The sequence below is a fragment of the Chiloscyllium plagiosum genome, unplaced genomic scaffold, assembly GCF_037043375.1.
Source record: "Chiloscyllium plagiosum isolate Xiang-an unplaced genomic scaffold, Cpla_swu_hap1 HiC_scaffold_9, whole genome shotgun sequence".
NCBI lineage: Eukaryota > Metazoa > Chordata > Chondrichthyes > Orectolobiformes > Hemiscylliidae > Chiloscyllium > Chiloscyllium plagiosum.
The window spans coordinates 75,810,216-75,830,588 of NW_028270147.1; the positions used below are offsets into that span (position 1 = coordinate 75,810,216).

At 43.3% G+C, this 20,373-nt stretch overlaps 1 long non-coding RNA gene across 1 annotated transcript in view; it reads right to left on the reverse strand.

Moving 5' to 3' along the window:
• LOC148149168 (uncharacterized) overlaps nt 1-20,373 on the reverse strand; it is a 199,823-nt gene that overhangs the window by 105,379 nt on the left and 74,071 nt on the right. The window contains exon 2 of the long non-coding RNA XR_015758186.1: nt 14,418-14,584. This is a non-coding gene — a long non-coding RNA (uncharacterized LOC148149168). The remainder of the gene's footprint in view (nt 1-14,417; nt 14,585-20,373) is intronic.

The following is a 20,373-nucleotide window of genomic DNA, read 5'->3' on the forward strand; positions in this document are numbered from 1 at the left end:
GAGGCCCAGAGTCACAGAGTCCAGGAGGCCCAGAGTCCTGGGGTCCTGGAGTCCCGGTGTCCAGGAGTCCCGGAGTCCCAGAGTCCAGGAGTCCCAGAGTCAAGGAGGCCCAGAGTCCAGGAGACCAGGAGGCCCAGAGTCCAGGAGTCCCAGAATCCAGGAGTCCCAGAGTCCAGGAGGCCCAGAGTCCAGGAGACCAGGAGGCCCAGAGTCCAGGAGACCAGGAGGCCCTGAGTCTTGGAGTCCCAGAGTCCAGGAGTCCTAGAGTCCAGGAGGCCCAGAGGCCCGGAGTCCAGGAGGCCCTGAGTCTTGGAGTCCCAGGGTCCAGGAGTCTCAGAGTCCAGGAGGCCCGGAGTCCAGGAGACCCAGAGTCCCGGAGTCCAGGAGGCCCAGAGTCCCGGAATCCAGGAGGCCCAGAGTCCAGGATGCCCTGGGTCCCGGAGTCCAGGAGGCCCAGAGTCCCAGAGTCCAGGAGGCCCAGAGTCCTGGAGTCCTGGAGTCCTGGAGTCCCGGAGTCCAGGAGTCCCGGAGTCCAGGAGTTCCGGAGTCCCGGAGTCCCAGAGTCCAGGAGTCCCAGAGTCAAGGAGGCCAGGAGACCAGGAGTCCCAGAGTCCAGGAGTCCCAGAATCCAGGAGTCCCAGAGTCCAGGAGGCCCAGAGTCCTGAAAATGTGTTGCTGGAAAAGCGCAGCAGGTCAGGCAGCATCCAAGGAGCAGGAGAATCGACGTTTCAGGCATGAGCCCTTCTTCAGGAATGAGGAAAGTGTGTCCAGCAGGGTAAGATAAAAGGTAGAGAGGAGGGACTTGGGGGAGGGGCGTTGGAAATGCGATAGGTGGAAAGAGGTCAAGGTGAGGGTGATAGGCCGGAGTGGGGTGGGACTTGGGGTGGGACTTCCACAAGTAGGCGGCCTGTCCCCCCCCCGTCTCTCTGAGACCAGGAGTCCCAGAGTCCAGGAGTCCTAGAGTCCAGGAGGCCCAGAGGCCCGGAGTCCAGGAGGCCCTGAATCTTGGAGTCCCAGAGTCCAGGAGTCTCAGAGTCCAGGAGGCCCAGAGTCCCGGAGTCCAGGATGCCCGGAGTCCAGGAGTCCCAGAGTCCAGGAGTCCCAGAGTCCAGGAAGCCCAGAGTCTTGGAGTCCAGGATGCCCGGAGTCCAGAAGTCCCAGAGTCCAGGAGTCCCAGAGTCCAGGAGTCCCGGAATCCGGAGTCCCAGAGTCCAGGAGTCCCAGAGTCAAGGAGTTCTAGAGTCCAGGAGACCAGGAGGCCCAGAGTCCAGGAGTCCCAGAGTCCAGGAGTTCTAGAGTCCAGGAGGCCCAGAGGCCCAGAGTCCAGGAGGCCCTGAGTCTTGGAGTCCCAGAGTCCAGGAGTCCCAGAGTCCAGGAGTCCCAGAGTCCAGGAGGCCCAGAGTCCCAGAGTCCAGGAGGCCCGGAGTCCAGGATTCCCAGAGTCCCGGAGTCCAGGATTCCCAGAGTCCCGGAGTCCAGGAGGCCCAGAGACCCGGAGTCCCGGAGTCCAGGAGGCCCAGAGTCCCGGAGTCCAGGAAGCCCGGAGTCCAGGAGTTCCAGAGTCCCGGAGTCCCGGAGTCCAGGATGCCCAGAGTCCCAGAGTCCAGGAGGCCCGGAGGCCCGGAATCCAGGAGGCCCGGAGTCCAGGATGCCCAGAGTCCCGGAGTCCCGGAGTCCAGGAGGCCCAGAGTCCAGGAGGCTCAGAGTCCAGGAGTCCAGGAGGCCCGGAGTCCAGGAGGCCCGGAGTCCAGGAGTCCCAGAGTCCTGGAGGCCCAGAGTCCCGGAGTCCCAGAGGCCAGGTGTCCCAGATTCCCAGAGTCCCAGAGTCCAGGAGGCCTGGAGTTCATTGATCTCTATACCATTTCTTCCAGATGAGCTGAGAGAGTGGAAGCTGTCGATCGAGGTGGAAATTGAGAGCATTGAGGAGGAGAAATGTCACCTTCAGCCTGATGGAGTGCTGCAGAGTCAAGCGTAACAAGCCAAGAAAGATTCAGTTGACTAACTGTGGGCTGGATGCAGTGATCGTTATTTGATTGTCCATTCATTGTTGCCCAAAAGGTAAGAAATCCATGTTTATTTCCAAAAGCAAATGCAAGTTTCCTTTGATTTCTTTTTCCTTCTCTTTTCTTCTGTTGGTGAATAAAAATGAGGGCGTTCAACTGTTTGAAGGCTTTTCAGTAAGTGATGTTCTCACATTGAACAATGTGTTGATGCTCAGTTACACTGGGCATTGGAGACAGTCGTCCTCCCTTAGACACAGTTTGAAGATGGAATTTGGCGAAGGAAATGTAGCTTGTGGAGCTCGATTCTTAAGCTACAATACATATACAAACATACATTTTTATTTGCAATGAGACGTCAGCCATATCTCTGTGTTACCTCAGGAGTATTTCCCTCCCATTACATGCAAAGCAAAGGCCAGCTCATGGCTGGCAGCACATGACCTGGCAGGGATTTAAAACTGGCGCCAGTGCTAGGAGTCCTGGAAGGTGCCCGCAGTCGCAAGTACTTTTGCGCCTGGTGAGAGGGAAGAGAGACAAGCAGAATGAGGGACATAGCTAAACGAGGCAAGTAGCAGAGGTTAGCACGAGGAAACTTCTAAGGGCCCATGGATATATAGCCTCATAGGCCGGAGTGTTGGATGCTGAGGGGTGACATTATAGAGGTTTGTAAAATCATGAGGGTGGGGGAGTCCAGAACTAGAGGCCATAAGTTTAAAGGTGAGAGGGAAAAGATATAAAAGGGACCTAAGGGATAACTTTTTCAGAGACAGTGGTACATATATGAAAATGAGCTGCCAGGGGAAGTGGTGGAGGCTGATACAATTAAAACATTTAAAAGGCATCTGGATGTGTATATGAATGGGTATGAATGGGAAGGGTTTAGAGGGATATGGGCCAAGTGCTGGCAAATGGGACTAGATTAGGTTAGGACATCTGGTCAGCATGGACATGTTGGACTAAAGAGTCTGTTTCTGTGCTGTACATCTCTATGACTCTATGACAGAAATTCTCCATGACAATTGGCAAAATTGACATTGAGTGGATTTCGAGTAACATTCAACCCAATTTGTCCTCAGTTACGCCATCAAAAACTCGTGAAATTTTCAATGCCATCCTGAAATGTCCTCTGAAATACCTTTACTCTTAAAAAGAAAACAATTCCAGCATCTCTCCACAACATTGAAGTTTCTCAGCTTCGGGAGCATTCTGTTAGCATAGAACATAGAATATTACAGCTCAGTATAGGCCTTTTGGCCCTCAATGTTACGCCAACCTGTGAAAATAATCTGATGCCCATATAAATCTAAACTGTTCCATTATTATCCATTTGTATGTTCAATGCCCATTTAAATGCCCTTAACATCGGCGAGTCTACTACTGTTGCAGGCAGGCCATTCCACGCCCCTACTACCCTCTGAGTGAAGAAACTACCGCTAATATCTGTCCTAAATCTATTAGCCCTCAATTTAAAGCTATGTCCTCTCATGTTAGCCTTCACCATCTGAGGAAAAAGACTCTCACTGTCCACCCTATCTAACCCTCTAATTATCTTATATGTCTTGATTAATTCACCTCTCAACCTTCTCTCTAATGAAAACAGCCTCAGTACCCTCAGCCTTTCCTCATAAGACCTTCCCTCCATACTAGGCAACATCCTAGTAAATCTCCTCTGAACCCTTTCCAACGCTTCCACATCCTTCCTATAATGTGGTGAGCAGAGCTGCTTGCAATACTCCAGGTGCGGTCTTACTAGTGTGTTGTATAGCTGAAGCATGACCTCATGGCTCCGAAATTCAATCCCCCTACCGATAAACGCCAACACACCATATGCTTTGTTAACAACCCTCTCAACTTTCAGGGATTTATGCACCAGGACACAGAGATCTCTCTGTTCATCTACACTGCCAAGAATTTTACCATTAGCCCAGTGCTCTGCATTCTGTCTTCTGAAATAAACTACCTCACACATTTCTGCATTAAACTCCATTTGCTACTTCTCAGCCCAGGTCTGCATCTTATCTATGTCCCTCTTTAACCCATAACATCCTTCAGCATTATCCACAACACTGCTTACTTTAGTATCATCCGCAAGTTTACTAACCCATCCTTCTTCACCCATATCCAGACAAACAGCAGTGGACCCAAAACAAATCCTTGCGGCACACCACTGGTAACTGAGCTCCAAGGTGAATATTTCCCATCAACCACCACCTCTGTCTTCTTTCAGCTAGCCAATTTTTGATCCAAATGGCTAAATCAACTTAAATCCCGAAACTCTGTATTTTGTGCAATAGCCTACCGTGTGGAACATTATCAAACGCCTTATTGAAGTCCATATATACCACATCAACCACTCTACCTTAATCCACATGTTTTGCCACCTTCTCGAAGACTCAATAAGGTTAGTGAGGCTTGACCTACCCTTCACAAAACCATGTTGATTATCCCTAACCAAATTATTCCTTTCCAGATGATTATAAATCCTATATCTCATAACCTTTTCCAACACCTTACCCACAACCGAAGTAAGGCTCTCTGGCCTATAATTCCCAAGGTTGTCCCGATTCCCCTTCTTAAACAAAGGAACAACATTTACTATCCTCCAGTCTTCTGGCACTACTCCTGTCATGATGACATAAAGATCGAAGCCAAAGGCTCTGCAATCTCCTTTCTGGTTTCCCACAAAATCCAAGGATAAATCCCATCTAACCCGGGGTCTTATCTATTTTCAGATCTTCGAAAATTGCTAAAACCTCCTCTTTGTGAATCTAGTAGCCTGTATCTCTATATTTTCACGAATATTGCCCTTTTTCCAATGTGAATACTGACAAAAAGTATTCATTAAGCGCTTCCTCTATGTCCTCAGATTTCACACACAACTTTCCACTACTATCTTTAATTGGCCCTAATCTTACTCTAGACATTCTTTTATTCCTGTTATATCTATAGAAGGCCTTAGGGTTTTCCTTGATCCTATTCACCAACAACCTGTCATGTCCCCTCCTGGTACTTCGTAGCCCTCTCTTTAGATCTTTTCTGACTAACTTATAACTCTCAAGCCCCCTAACTGAGCCTTCATACCTCATCTTCACATAAGCCTTCTTCTTCCTCTTGACAAGAGCTTCAACTTCTTTAGTAAACCATGACTCCATCTCCCAACAATTACCTCCCTGCCTGATAGGTATATACTTTACAAGGATCTGCAGTAGCTGTTCCTTGAATAAACTCCACATTTTAAGTGTGTCCAACCCCTGCAGTTTCCTTCCCCATCCTATGCATACTAAGTCTTGCCTAATCCCACCATAATTGCCTTTCCCCCAGTTATATCACTTTCCCTGCAGTATATACCTATCCCTACCCATTGCTATTGTAAACATAACCGAATTATGGTCAGTATTGCCAAAGTGCTCACCTACCTCCAAATCTAACACCTGGCCAGGTTCGTTCCCCAGTATCAAATCCAGTATGGCATCTCTCCTTGTTGGCCTGTGTCAGAAAACCCTCCTGCATGCATTGAACAAAAACTGACCCATCTAAACTACTTGAATTATTGCATTCCCATTCAATATTTGAGAAGTTAAAGTCCCTAATAACAACTACTCTATTACTCTCTCTCCTATTGAGAATCATCCTTGCTATCCTTTCCTCTACATCCCTGGAACAATTCAGAGGACTATAGAAAATTCTCAACAGAGTGACCTCTCCTTTCCTATCTAACCCCAGCCCAAACTACCTCAGTGGATGAGTCCTCAAACGTTATCTCAGCTGCTGTAATCTTACCCTTGGTTAACAATGCTCTTTTACCATCATCTCTGTTCTTGCGAAAGCATCTAAATCCTGGAATCTGCAGCAACCATTCCTGTCCCTACTCTACCCATGTCTCTGAAATAGCCACAACATCGAAATCCCAGGTACCAACCCATGCTGCAAGTTCACCACCTTATTCTGGATGCTCCTGGCATTGAAGTACACACATTCCAAGCCAACATCCTGATTGCTGATGTCCTCTCGTGACCTTGTAAACCTATCCCTGACCTCACTACCCTCAACCTTTTGTAAACTGGAATGACAATTCAGGTTCCCATCCCCCTGCATTAGTTTAACTTGCCCCCCCTCCCCCCCCTCTGGTTCAGATGCAGACAATCCTGTTTGTAGAGATCCTACCTTCCCCAGAAAGAGCTCCAATTATCCATGAATCCAAAACCATCCTTCCTGCACCATCCCTGCAGCCATGTGTTCAGCTCCACTCTCTCCCTGTTCCTTGCTTTACTTGCACGTGGCATGGGCAACAAACCAGAGATAATAACTCTGTCCTAGCTCTAAGCTTCCATCCTAGCTCCCTGAATTTCTACCTTAGATCCCCACCTTTCTTCCTACCTATGTTGTTAGTGCCTGTATGGACCATGACTTGGGACTGCTCCGCTCCCCCTCCCCCTCAAGAATCCTGAAAACATGATCAAAGACATCATGAACCCTGGCACCTGGGGGGCAACACACCAATCATGAGCTTCTCTTGTTCCCACAAAACCTCCTATCTGTCCCCCTAACTATGGAGTCCCCAATGACTAAAGCTCTGCTCCTTTGCCTCTGAACAACAGGGACAAACTCTGTGCCAGAGACCGGTGCCCCATTGCTTAGCCATGGTGAGTCATCCCCTCCAACAGTATCTAATATAGTATACTTGTTGGGGGGAACCATCACAGGAGAACCCTGCACTGCCTGCCGATTCCCTTTTTACTCCTGACAGTTAGGTCAGCACAATATTCACAAGAGCTTGACATTCTTACTGCAGCTCCTAAAATTTTCCAAAATAAAGTCCAAATATTGACTTATAAACTTTTAGCTTAACTTTATCACTTTTGGACTCAATGGCCATGACTTTCTCTGGAGGTAGTGGACAGAAGGTCAGGGGACTCTCACCTCTCCGACGACAGAATCTACAGTTTAATTTTGCATTGTTCAGACAATAAATTGCCAGCAGTTATGGGTTTTTTTCCCCTCGCAGCTTAAACGTCCTGCCCCCTACAGCTGCTGGCCAATCAAACAGCAGACAATTCTTCAACTGCAACTATTCCTTGGGCCAATGACGTCAAAGTTCAGTCTTTCATTAAAGGGCTCGGGGTAGGTAGGGAACCGGGGAAGGTGTGATAGATTGATTGCAAAGTTGGGATGTGGGGAATAAGGGAGATGTCTTTCGAAGGCCTCAGCACTTGCTCTAGGGGAGGTGCTCCATGGATCATGGGGACTGATCAATGAGGTTATCTCTTCCCCAGGTGACAAAGTGCCCATCCACGACTGGCAGTGGCATGGAATTGGCCTCCCACTTTCTACCCTGTCACTGGTAAAATACCAGAAGAGGCTGCCTGATGATAGGCAAGATATCCCCTACCATTTCACCCGATGTCAGTGCCCTAAAAATCCCATCCGACCCCCAACCTGCAACTTTAAGAGGGAGTCAGGGATGCTGTTTGTAAAATCCAGGCTTTAATCTCCATTTATAGCATTTCATGTACTTTTTTTTAAGATATCAAATTGTCCTGCCATTTTGAAAGCATTGCAGGTTTGAATTCCCAGCGGTCTCTGCTCCCACAGCCTCATTAAAATTGTATCATTTTGTTTATATTGTCTCACCTCACGCTCTTTTCTCTCTCTTCATTCAATATTTCTTTCCCTGTCTTTCTTTCAGTACAATTTTGCTACTGAATTCACCCACTGTTATTACCATAACTTCACACTTAAGATAGTTTATAGCATTAATTATCCTCACAGGGAAGATCATAATTTTTCCTGCTCTTTTTAAACTGCAAGGCTGTTGCAGCTAATTTGCTGTAATATTTTATGTAACAACATTACCCCTAACAATAAACAAATTCTTCAGACATTTTTTGAAACGTTTATCTAACAACTTGTGATTTTTGCTGAGCTTGATCACATCCAACACTGCAAAATGTTTCTAGTTACAGCTTGACATGTTCTGGTTTTAAGGGAGGACTCTGTACCTTTACTTGTTGTCAATATGCCCAAATGTACATCTAATGGCCTGATATCTACATTACAGAGCCATAGGCCTATCAAGCCTGCACTGTTCATCAAGCACCTTTCCAATGTAATTCCCATCACTTGGCCTGTAGAAAAATGTTCAGAAAATTACAAGTGAAAAATATTGGTGACTGTTTTGAGAGTTTAGTTTTATTCTTGTTTAATCCCTTGAGTTAGTAATCTGTAAATTAAGCCATAGAGCAAAATGTGTGCACATTTTAAATGAATTTAGATACCATTATTTTATACCAGTACTTTACCTCATAAATTCAATCATTTTTTCATTATCTTGCATTATAAAGTTTATAAATGGACACTAAAATATATATTGTCATAAGTCTGACTCTCTAAAGATCCATTTGGATTAATTGGCTCAAATGGGTCTGTGTTAAATTGGTGCCAACATGACTGAATTCTAATCACTGTTCTGACTGGGATGAATTTGGTCTCTTTGCTTTACTTGTAGTAGAGTATGTGGAACTGTGGATCAGACAGAGATCTAAAACAAAGAAACAGCTTTTCTGAGACTTTCCTGTTTATCCTGCTGCTCAGTTCCCATTCCTTTTCCTTGCAAACATCAACAATTTGTTGAGAACAAACAACTGACCTTAGGATATCATTGCCCATGCTTGGTGTACAAAAAAAGACCCAATTTTTCAGTGTCCAGATGACTGGAGATAGGATGTTCCCCAGACTTACACCAGGTCCCTGCAGAAATCCTGCATAAGTGGAAATTACCCAAGAGTTTTAACTTCTGATGGGTTGATTCCCTGCTGCCCAAAACTCTTTGCAAATGTCTCTAACCCTAAGTATAGGGAGAGACTATGGATCTTATTTGTGGCCCTGCATTAGAAATGGCCAAATAGATGGTTAACTCAACTGAGCAACACAATTGAAATTCTCCACAATTGACACAATTGCTCATCTCCAACCTAACTTTGTCTGCACATCCTGGACACCAAGGAAAACTTAGCATGGCCATTTCACCTAACCTGCACATCCTTGGAATGTGGGAGGAAACTCATACAGACATGGGGAGAACATGCAAACTCCACATGGACAGCCGTCTGATACTAGAAGCAAATCCAGGTCTGTGGCACTGTGAGATAGTATAGGTACAAGATCCTTTATCCAAACATCCAAAAAGCTCCAAAATCCGAAGGTTTTTTGTAAAGTTTTTTTTTCTCATTAACAAGGTTGTTTGACGAGCAAACAGTTAACCCAAGTTGACACCCACTCAATGTCGCATGGGGAGGGGCATGGCTAAGCACCGACAGGCCTGGGGTTTCTCTGTGAACACCCCCAAGTCGACACCCACTCCGTGTCACTCAGGTGTGATATGGGGGGCGTGGTGTCATGGCCAAGCACGTTCTTAGTTAGAAGTCTGCTTCTCTAGTAAGAGTTTTAAAAATTTCACCATTAAACTGTCACATTCTGAAAACCGAAAAATTCCAAATTCCGAAAAACAGCTGGTCTCGAGCACTTCAGATAAAGGATCTTGTACCTGTAATGCTGACCACTGTGCCACCTAAACACCCATTGACACCCTCTTTCCTAACTTGCAGATGAAAACAAGGCATTCGTGTGAGGTTCCAATGAGTGTGTGTCTGGGCATGCTTCAATGTTTACAAGAGAGGCAAGGAATTGAGAAATGGGCTGGATTTTTCAATTAACAGTATCAAATTCTTTATTAAAGTATCTTTCTGTATGTTTGGCATATGTTTACTTCTTTTAAGAGCCCTTTTGCAATTGGTTATAAAGTCTCTTTTCTTACGAAATGAAAGCTCAACAGATTTATACCCCTTGAAAATTATGCACTGTTTTGTTGATTTTATAACTAAAATTCCTGCAGGGAGAAATGTTCAACAACCTTTTCAATTGAATTGGCCCTGGTGGAAGCTGCTATTTAGTAATTCATGAGTTTTGACCTTCAATAAATGATTTTGCCTCGTGGGTCAGAAACGTGGTCTACTATTGCCCATCTTGTTTTCTGCATCAAGTTCCATTCTTCACTACTGATGGAATTGAGCTGACATTTGTCTGATTTTACCTGACATATTTCTGCATTTAATTTACATGGGCTGCCAGCTCATTTACCACAATTGAGGTGCTGAATTTAACAATTTCATATCTAAAGCATTGTATTTTCTGATGTGCATACACCTATAACTGTATCATGCAAGGTTCAGAAACCAAGCCATGAATTATATTTTGATCTTCACAGCAATTTCAGAGACAATACATGATTGTGGTTCAATGAACTACACAGGAAGAAAATTGGCTCTGTGGGGGATAATCAGCAATACAGACCCATTCGGTTTAAAAGCCTGTTTCTGTTTAATATTTATATGACTCAATGCCATAAAAAACACCCAGATTTCAAAGAACTGTATGAAATCCCCACTGGCCAATGTGCAGATAGATTAGTGAACTCAAACATTGTTGAGCAAGGGGACATTCATGATGGAAAACGTGTTCTTCAATGACGCTTTCAAACAAACACAATGTCCAATGAAATTTACTAAAGTATCTAACTACAGGCGGCACAGTGGTTAGCACTGCTGCCTCACAGTGCCGAGTTCAATTCCCGCCTCAGGCAACTCTCTGTGTGGAGTTTGCACATTCTCCCCGTGTCTGCGTGGGTTTCCTCCGGGTGCTTCAGTTTCCTCCCACAGTCCAAAAATGTGCAGGTTAGGTGAATTGGCCATGCTAAATTGCCCGTAGTGTTAGGTGAAGGAGTAAATGTAGGGGAATGGATCTGGGTGGGTTGCGCTTCGGCAGGTCGGTGTGGACTTGTTGGGCCGAAGGGCCTGTTTCCATACTGTAAGTAATCTAATCTACTTGGGTGTCGGTGGAGGTCATTCATCCTTTTGACTTCCACTTCACCTTTCGTGGCTGATCTGGTTGTGGTCTGAACTCCATTCTCTATCTATCCTCCTTGACTCCCTTTTATCTCAAATCTATTCAACTCACTCTTGACTAAAGGTAATGACCCAAGGTAGTAAAGAGAAAAACAGTTACTAGCAATCCTCAGAGAAAAAAGAAGTTCTCATCATAAGAGTCTCAAAAGGGAGATTTCCTATTCTTGAACCATATCATTTAGTGGTAGTCTCCTCCATAACAGCAAACATCCTTAAGCATCCAAAAATGCAAGGAGCATTGTTGTAAAGGAACTCAACACTTAAAGGCTTTCGTGAAGATCTGTAGTGAATCTCTATTGGCTGCTTCACTGAGCTGGTTGATTTTCTTGCAAACTTTTCATCTCCCTCCTGAGTAACATCTTCAGTGCTGTGTAGGCTCTAGATGAGGCACTGTTAGAACATAGATAGAACATAGAACAATACAGCACAGAACAGGCCCTTCGGCCCACGGTGTTGTGCCGAACATTTGTCCTAGCTTAAGCACCCATCCATGTACCTATCCAATTGCCGCTTAAAGGTCACCAAAGATTCTGACTCTACCACTCCCACAGGCAGCACATTCCATGCCCCCACCACTCTCTGGGTAAAGAACCCACCCCTGACATCTCCCCTATACCTTCCACCCTTCACCTTAAATTTATGTCCCCTTGTAACACTCTGTTGCACCCGGGGAAAAAGTTTCTGACTGTCTACTCTATCTATTCCTCTGATCATCTTATAAACCTCTATCAAGTCACCCCTCATCCTTCGCTGTTCCAAAGAGAAAAGGCCTAGCACTCTCAACCTATCCTCGTACGACCTATTCTCCATTCCAGGCAACATCCTGGTAAATCTTTTCTGCACCCTCTCCAAAGCTTCCACATCTTTCCTAAAGTGAGGCGACCAGAACTGCACACAGTACTCCAAATTTGGCCTTACCAAGGTCCTGTACAGTTGCAACATCACTTCACGACTCTTGAATTCAATCCCTCTGCTAATGAATGCTAATACACCATAGGCCTTCTTACAAGCTCTATCCACCTGAGTGGCAACTTTCAAAGATCTATGAACATAGACCCCAAGATCCCTCTGTTCCTCCACCTCACTAAGAACCCTACCGTTAACCCTGTATTCCGCATTCTTATTTGTCTTTCCAAAATGGACAACCTCACACTTGGCAGGGTTGAACTCCACCTGCCACTCCTCAGCCCAGCTCTGCATCATATCTAAGTCTCTTTGCAGCCGATAACAGCCCTCCTCACTATCCACAACTCCACCAATCTTCGTATCATCTGCAAATTTACTGACCCACCCTTCGACTCCCTCATCCAAGTCATTAATAAAAATTACAAACAGCAGAAGACCCAGAACTGATCCCTGCAGAACTCCACTTGTAACTGGGCTCCAGGCTGAATATTTGCCATCTACCACCACTCTCTGACTTCGACCGGTTAGCCAGTTTTCTATCCAATTGGCCAAATTTCCCTCTATCCCATGCCTCCTGACTTTCCGCATAAGCCGACCATGGGGAACCTTATCAAATGCCTTACTAAAATCCATGTACACTACGTCTACTGCTCTACCCTCATCCACATGCTTGGTCACCTCCTCAAAGAATTCAATAAGACTTGTAAGGCAAGACCTACCTGTTGTTGTGATCTGTCTGAATTTATACAGTTCTGTGTGTTTTGGCGGATGGTTCTACGTCCGGTTTTGTACTGCAGTGGCCTGTAGATGGGGATCTATTTCAATGTGTTTGTTTACGGAACCAAGATGGCACTGTGACACCTCCCCCCGCCACCCCACCCCACCCAAACACACTGACCACCCTCCCCACATTAGAAAAATGTCTTAGAACTAAGAACGAGACTTCTCCATCCTCTGGGAAGAATGACAGCATGCAGCCACCCTTCGCCAGCTACCATCCAGGATAAATGCCCACAACATGCAGGACGAATGTGATATGCAAAATACTACGCAGTAACTGCGAGAAACATTACAAAGGACAAACAGGCAGGAAACTCGGCACCAGAATACACAAGCATCAGCTTGTAACAAAATGACACGACCAGTCTTCCCTCATAGCAATACACACTGACAATGAAAGGACACCAATTCAACTGGGATAACATTATGAAACAGGGGCAGGCTAAACAAAGAAAATCTCAGGAGCTCTGATGTCCATCCGTTGGAAACACATTGGAATAGACGTCCATCTACAGACAAAACTGAAAGTAGAACCACCTGCCAAAACAAACAGAATCATATAAATTCAGAGCAAATCACAACAACAACATCTCGTCCGGAGCCTACACAGCACTGAAGATGTTACCCAGGAGGGAGACAAAATGTTTGCAAGAAAATCAATATTGGTAAATACCAGAGTCGAGAGTGTGGTGCTGGAAAAGCACAGCAGGTCAGGCAGCATCCGAGGAGCAGGAGAATTGAAGTTTCGGGCATAAGCCCTTTATATCTTAAAAAGGGCTTATGCCTGAAATGTTGATTCTCCTGCTCCTCTGATGCTACCTGATCTGTTGTGCTTTTCCAGCATCACACTCTCGATTCTGATTTCCAGCATCTGCAGTCCTCACTTTCTCCCCATTGGTAAATACCAACACAACTTGAGGGCCAATGATGAAGTGTGCCATAAAATCTTAAGGAAATGTGAGGATTTCATGTGTGGCTTCAGTTAAATATTAATATAGCCATGGATGAATCCATGGAATGAAGGATTGCTAATATAATATTGATATTCATGAAATAAGAGTGATTATTATATGGTGCATAAAGATTAGCTCATCTAACACCCATTAAAATTGAGCATCACTGGTTACAACCAATGCTCATCTCAAAGTCTTATCTACATATTTTCATCATGTTTGGCTTCTATCAACAGGAGATAAATAAATCTTCACTCCCTATCATGTGGAGTGTGTTTTTGCTTGAGCAACTATCCAGGTAACTTAAAAAAAAAGCACAAAATGTCAACTGAATATTCTCTTTGCTTCAGTTTGGCTGCAAGTTATATTGTGTGGCCTTGAATCATCTTTCAGGTGACAGAAGAAACATTTCACTGTGCTGCAGTTCAGACTAAAATCTGAAAGTTAATTTTAAAAACTGATAAACTAAAGAATAGCAAAACACCAACTTAGATTCACTGTCAAGACTGGCTGTGTTTTCCACCAAGAAATAGCAGACCCAAGTCAGTTGTGCTAAATTGTAATGTGAACAGGAACAGACAACAGTCCTGCACATTAAGTTCTATTCATTGAATTGGTTTGATTCATCTTTGCAGTCTCTCCTTGGTTCGTGGCCAGCTAATGTCTAAGGCAATTGAAATGTGCATCTCAAACTCCATCCAAGTATCCACACAATTATATGCACAGTTACATAACTGATTCTTTTTAATTAATGACCCTTCTTCAAAATAATTGACAATAAACATTGGGACAGACTTTCAACAGTAATTAATTACCTGTGTAAATTCTCAATTCAGCCATTGTGGTGATGTTGCCCCATAACCACAGTTACACTCCACAAACAGAAAAGAGGAAGCCATTTTGTATGCTGGTTGGTGAGACATTGTTGTGGCATTGAGTTTAACTATTCAGTTTCAACTGGAGATAGCCAGATGTCTTTGACCTGAAAGAGGAGAGAGAGCAGTTGAAAGCATGGGAAAATGATGGTTCATAGACTCGTAAATTAACAAACCCAGGTTAATGTTCTGGAGACATGGTTCAAATCCTACCATGGTAGTTGGTGAAATGTGGTTGATTCTTAACTGTCCATTAGGGATGGGTAATGAATGCTGGCCTACCCAGTAATGCCAACAACCAATGACTGAGAATGAAAAAAAAAGCAGGTGGGAAGGTGAGAGAAGACAGTGTTTTTTTTTTTGGTGTGCTGTCTGCTTTTGTTACACAGACTCAGTGGCATAAATTGAACAGGAAACAGTGTCAGAGACCCAGTGGCTATTTGGAATGGCCAATAAAGAAATTATCTTGATTAGGCATACTATGATGCTGGTATGGGAAAAATACACAAAATATCTAAAGTTGCAGGTGAACCTGAAGGATGGTGGTTCTCACATTATCATGTATACATTCGCCATCAAACAAGTTCCGATGAGCCATGATGGGAAACCCTCCATTAAACTCCCCAAAAATAACACTTGGCCAGAAAAAAAGGGCAAAATTCAGCCTATCATTGAACCAAATGTCTCTTGATTTAGGTACTCCTCTTTATTTTCATTTTTTTACAATTCTTTGAACCTAATAATAATGCTGACACAGTGACTTCATGCACTTTCCCCATTCAGAAGAACATTAAGTTCCCAGCCTACAAAACAGGATGCCCATAGACCCCTGTCTGCCATATCTGGGCAAATGCCAGGATTCATAATGGTAGCCCCAGACTGACAGTTCTTGTCCAGGTGCACAATGGGCTTTTAAATATAGCACAGGCTACAGAGGATGGCAGCCTTTTGCTGAATATCTGCTGGGTGATGAGTTATTCTGGGAATGATACACTTGGTAAGTTGGGGAGAGAATCAGATGGGAGTGATGCTATAAGGCTGAGGTATATCGCTAATGAGACAAACTTGGTAAGAGATGGTGAGAAACCTTTTCTACATGATGAGAATCTAATCAGATAACTCAACGTGACTGGCATTTCGCTGAACAAATGAAAGAGTCAGTGCATTGTCATTAATGTTCCCTATGTCCAGATGGGTTCTGGGTAATGTTTTGTGGTCATGACATCTGAACTCATTCAACAAGACACTGACACCGGTACAAGACTGTGATGGATATTTTCAACATCCTAGGATGTAATTACACACTAGTCACTGACTGTTTTACCAAACTCCCTTTTGCGTGATAAGTCAAAGATACGACGAGTGTAACTGTTGCTGACACCCTGGTTGCCATACTCAAGATGTTCAGAGAACCTCAACAAGTTGGTGCTGATCACAGTCTGTAGTGCCCTTCCAAAATGGGCAGGAAATGGATGTTCAATATATTAACCGTTGCCCTCATTACCCTCACTCTAGTGGTCTTGTAGAATGCACTGTACATTCTGTAAAATCCATTATCATCAAGTGTAAAGTAACTTGCCAACATTTTTGCATAGACATGTTAAATTTATATGCCAACAATTGCAAATAACTATGCAAATTATGTAAAATTACAGCATGACTTCACTTCATGAATGTATTCTCCCCCCGCTCCCCCGCCCCACCCCCTCCCCTTTCTCAGATCAACAGAGTGTTCGTGGAATCCCTAAGTACGGAAGCAGGCCATTCAGTCCATCGAGTCCACACTGACCCTCTGACAAACATCACATCCAGACCATCATCCCTCTGCTATTCCTGTAACCTTCCATTTCCCATGGCTAATCCACCTAGCCCGCACATCCCTCAATACAATGAGCAATTTCGAGTGATAAATCCACCTATCCTATTTAGCCTAACTAATTGACTGCTTCTGTTGACAGCTTTCTTAAAAGAAGTACTGCATGCTGGAAAATACCTTCCACATCTATGGTTTTGGACATGGTTATGGGTTTTGTGTATTTGTGGTTTCAATCAGGAGTCTTGCAGATTCAGGAATTAATCTTTAGACAGTAAATTTAGACTAAAACTTCGCCTTTCAGAGACTATGCCTTCACCAGTCAGTACATTTGTTATCTTCTGAGACAATATGCTTGCAAATGGGAAAATCCTAAACTGATTGTAATCACTTCTGACTCTGATCTTAAAGCACCATTTAAAACCATCAAGCTTGAACATAATTTTTACTGAAATTAGGAATTATAAATTAACGTGTTGCAAATTGATATTTCAAGCCCTCAGTGGGAAATTTACATGAAGTTTCAAGAGTCAAACAAATTTAGATTTTAACATTCCAATTTAAAACAGAAGTCAATATCAACAGTTTATGTGGTTTCAGTTTGTATTAAAAATGGGAAAGATTAGTTGTGAAGAAATTAATGGACACCCCAGCAACACTGCTGAGATTGTACACATGAAAGATGTGTTGTTGCCAGATGTGAATTTGGGATAATTTTAAAAGATGGAAAGAAACATATGGATGAGAATGGAATAGTGTAGGTTAAATGAGCTTCAGATTGGTTTCACAGGTTGGTGCAACATGGAGGGGCTGTACTGTGCTGTAATGTTCTATGTTCGAGAATGAACATAATCTAACATAATCATAATCTGGAGAATTTTATTTAAGTGAAAACAAACAAGTAGAATTTGGTAGTACTTGGAACCACATAGTAATGTTTGATTTCTGTTTTAAAGGTATCACAAAAGCATTTTTTCCTGCAAAGTTTCTCCATAGTTCCTGAATCAGATAGAATGGTAATTTCTAGAATACCCCACTTAGAATAAAAGACAGGGAGAGGAATATCACATAACATTGAATGGGAATAACTTCAGTTCAGTTAAATGGAATATATTAAGTGAAAGAAAAGGATAGATGAAACTGATAAATTTATTTTCTTTTGGAGATATTTATGCCCTTACACATGATGTTTTTTTTTCAAAGAGAACTGAACAGGATGGTTTGAGTTTCACTTGAACGATTGCGACAAAGTAAGGTGGATGTGTATGCCCTCCCTCTCTCCCACTTCTTTTTCTAAAATCATCTGAAGGTCAAAAATGCATGTCATGATGTTGGGATACTGGTGTAAATGTGCAGAAGTGATTTGTTACATCTGAAGGGAATGCATTGTGAAAATGCACTTGAATGGATTTCAGGTATGTACAGCTATTTGACGAAATGGCTACTGTGGCTGAAGAGCAAGCAAACATATTTTAAATGATCAATGTACCGACACATAATCCAGAGCAAAACGGACTTCAAATCAATCAAAGTAGCACAGGTGAGAGAAGCAGAAATTAAAATAAAAAGAAGTTTTGGTTGGGACAATTGAAGGCTAAGAAGGGAAATGAAATTAGTAAGAAATATTCATAAGATGGATATTGGTACAGGGAGAGCTGGAGAATCTTTTAAGTTCACTGTAATCTGTTGTTTTATTGCATGTACCATACAAGGATGAGCCGTAATCCCTAAAGGGTGATAGAACAGTTTCATTGTGGAACCAGGAGAAAAGAGTGAGAAATAGTGAGTTTTGAGAAGATTTGTAGCTCAAGTTGAGGTTCTGGATGTAGGTTTGCTCACTGAGCTGCAAGGTCCATTTCCAGACGTTTCGTCACCCTAGTAAGTAACATCTTCAGTGGGCCTCAGGTGAAGTAATGCTGAAAATTCCTGCTTTCTATTTATATGTCTGGGTTTCTTTGGGTTGGTGATGTCATTCCCTGTAGTGATGTCATTTTTAACATTCCAATTTAAAACAAAAGTTTATGGAGTACCATGATGCCAGACTACTCAGACCCCTTGGCATCATGATAGCCCACAAACCCACCAACACCCTAAAACAGCAGCTAATGGACTTGAAAAATCCTATGAAAACAACAATCAAAACAAATGTCATTTACAAAATACCATGCAAGAACTGTAACAAACACTACATTGGACAAACAGGCAGAAACCTAGCCACCAGGATACATGAACACCAAATAGCCACAAAACGACATGACTCTCTCTCACTAGTGTCCTTACATTCAGATAAGAAAGGGCACCACATTGACTGGGACAACACATCCAACCTAGGACAAGCCAAACAAAGACATGCACAAGAATTCCTAGAAGCATGGCATTCCAACCAGAACTCTATCAACAAACACATCGAGTTAGACCTCATCTACCACCCCCTAAGAAAAAGAACAGGAAGTGACATCACCACAGGGAATTACATCACCAACCCAAAGAAACTGAAACATACAAATAGAAAGCAGGAATTATCAGCAGTGCTTCGCCTGAGGCCCACTGAAGATGTTACCTAGTAGGGTGACGAAACGTCTGGAAAGAACCTTTCAGTTCAGTGAGCAAACCTACATCCACAGTGAGAAATCCAACAACTTGATGGAAGGAAAAAGGAAAGTAAAAAAACGGACACAAAGCGGGCGTAAAGTCAGAACAACAGGCCCATAATTGGAGAAGGGATGAGTAAATGGACTAGTCATCACACAACCACAAACAATTATGCGATAACATGAAATATGAAGTGAGGTCACTTTTACTTGGGAAAATGAGGGGCTTAATGGTGTCTTTGTAAAGTTAGAAATCCAGCTGGTTTGTAGCTTCACTCACTTGTGACATCAATGTACAGTATCTACATCTCCAGATGTAGTTTATGTCTGTGCCATAAACTAATGAAACATGGAGAATCTATTTGCCCAGCTTGGGCCTACTTTCTGCTCCTAACCCACTGAGATAACTGTGTTAGGAAGTCAATTCTCAGTTCCCATACCATACATAACATGACAAAACAAAGAGTAAATATCTTCAAGCAGAAAGTGGGCTGTTTTTGAGTTGGGTACCCAGTTCCCCAGTCATCCCTAATCTTAATTCAATTTCAAACAGGATAGGTTCCTTGGAAAAACATATGGATAAATAGCCAAGTGGAACAAAGGAATAGAAGAAGATATTCAATAGAAAGGATAACGCATCTGGTAAATAACTTCAGTCAGACCCTTGGTTGAGCAGGTTGGCTTTATACTTAACAGCCAACCAAAGCTTGATAGAAACATGTTTAATAGCTTTAGTATGTTTTCTGTGATATGTAACCAAGAAATTAGAGAACTAATAGATAGAATAGTTTAGAATTAATAATGAGAGGTCAGTAAAGATACTTACTTCTTAAAGGTGGGACATTTCAGGTCTTGACTTCTAAATATCACCTCTTGCCTGAGGGATGGTGACCTGTGGGTTTAACCACCAACAGTCAGGTAGGTAAAACCAAGGACTGCAGATGCTGGAAACCAGAGTCTAGATTAGAGTGTTGCTGGAAAAGCACAGCATCCAAGGAGCAGGAAAATCGGCATTTTGGGCAAAAGCCGTTCATCAGAAATAAAGTCAGTTCTCTCTCCTAATAAGAGGGCAGCCCTATGGCACTCTGGTAATTTTTACCTTTATTGGATATTGGGGTCCCTTTTAAACAGATTTTTTTTCCAGAATTTCCTGTGTAGCATGAAGTCACATTTAACCACTATTGCAGCTGTAACTAGCTTTTCAGCTTTCCCCTAAATAAAGACAAAAGGAAGAAGGAAGAGCATGAAAACCACTAGGATCACCATGGTCATGATACTCCAAAGGATTGATGTCAAAGAATGAGAAGCCCCCTTGTGTACCCTCTTATCAACGCAATGTTCAGGAAAACAGAAATTTCATCCTCTGAAGAATGACAGCCAACCTTCAGATGAAGTTGGACAAGGGGACGTTGGTTATCCTGACATTATGACCAGCTGCCCTGTGATTAACAAAGTCTAAATTGCCATCTTCGAGAAATATAGTAAACAACAA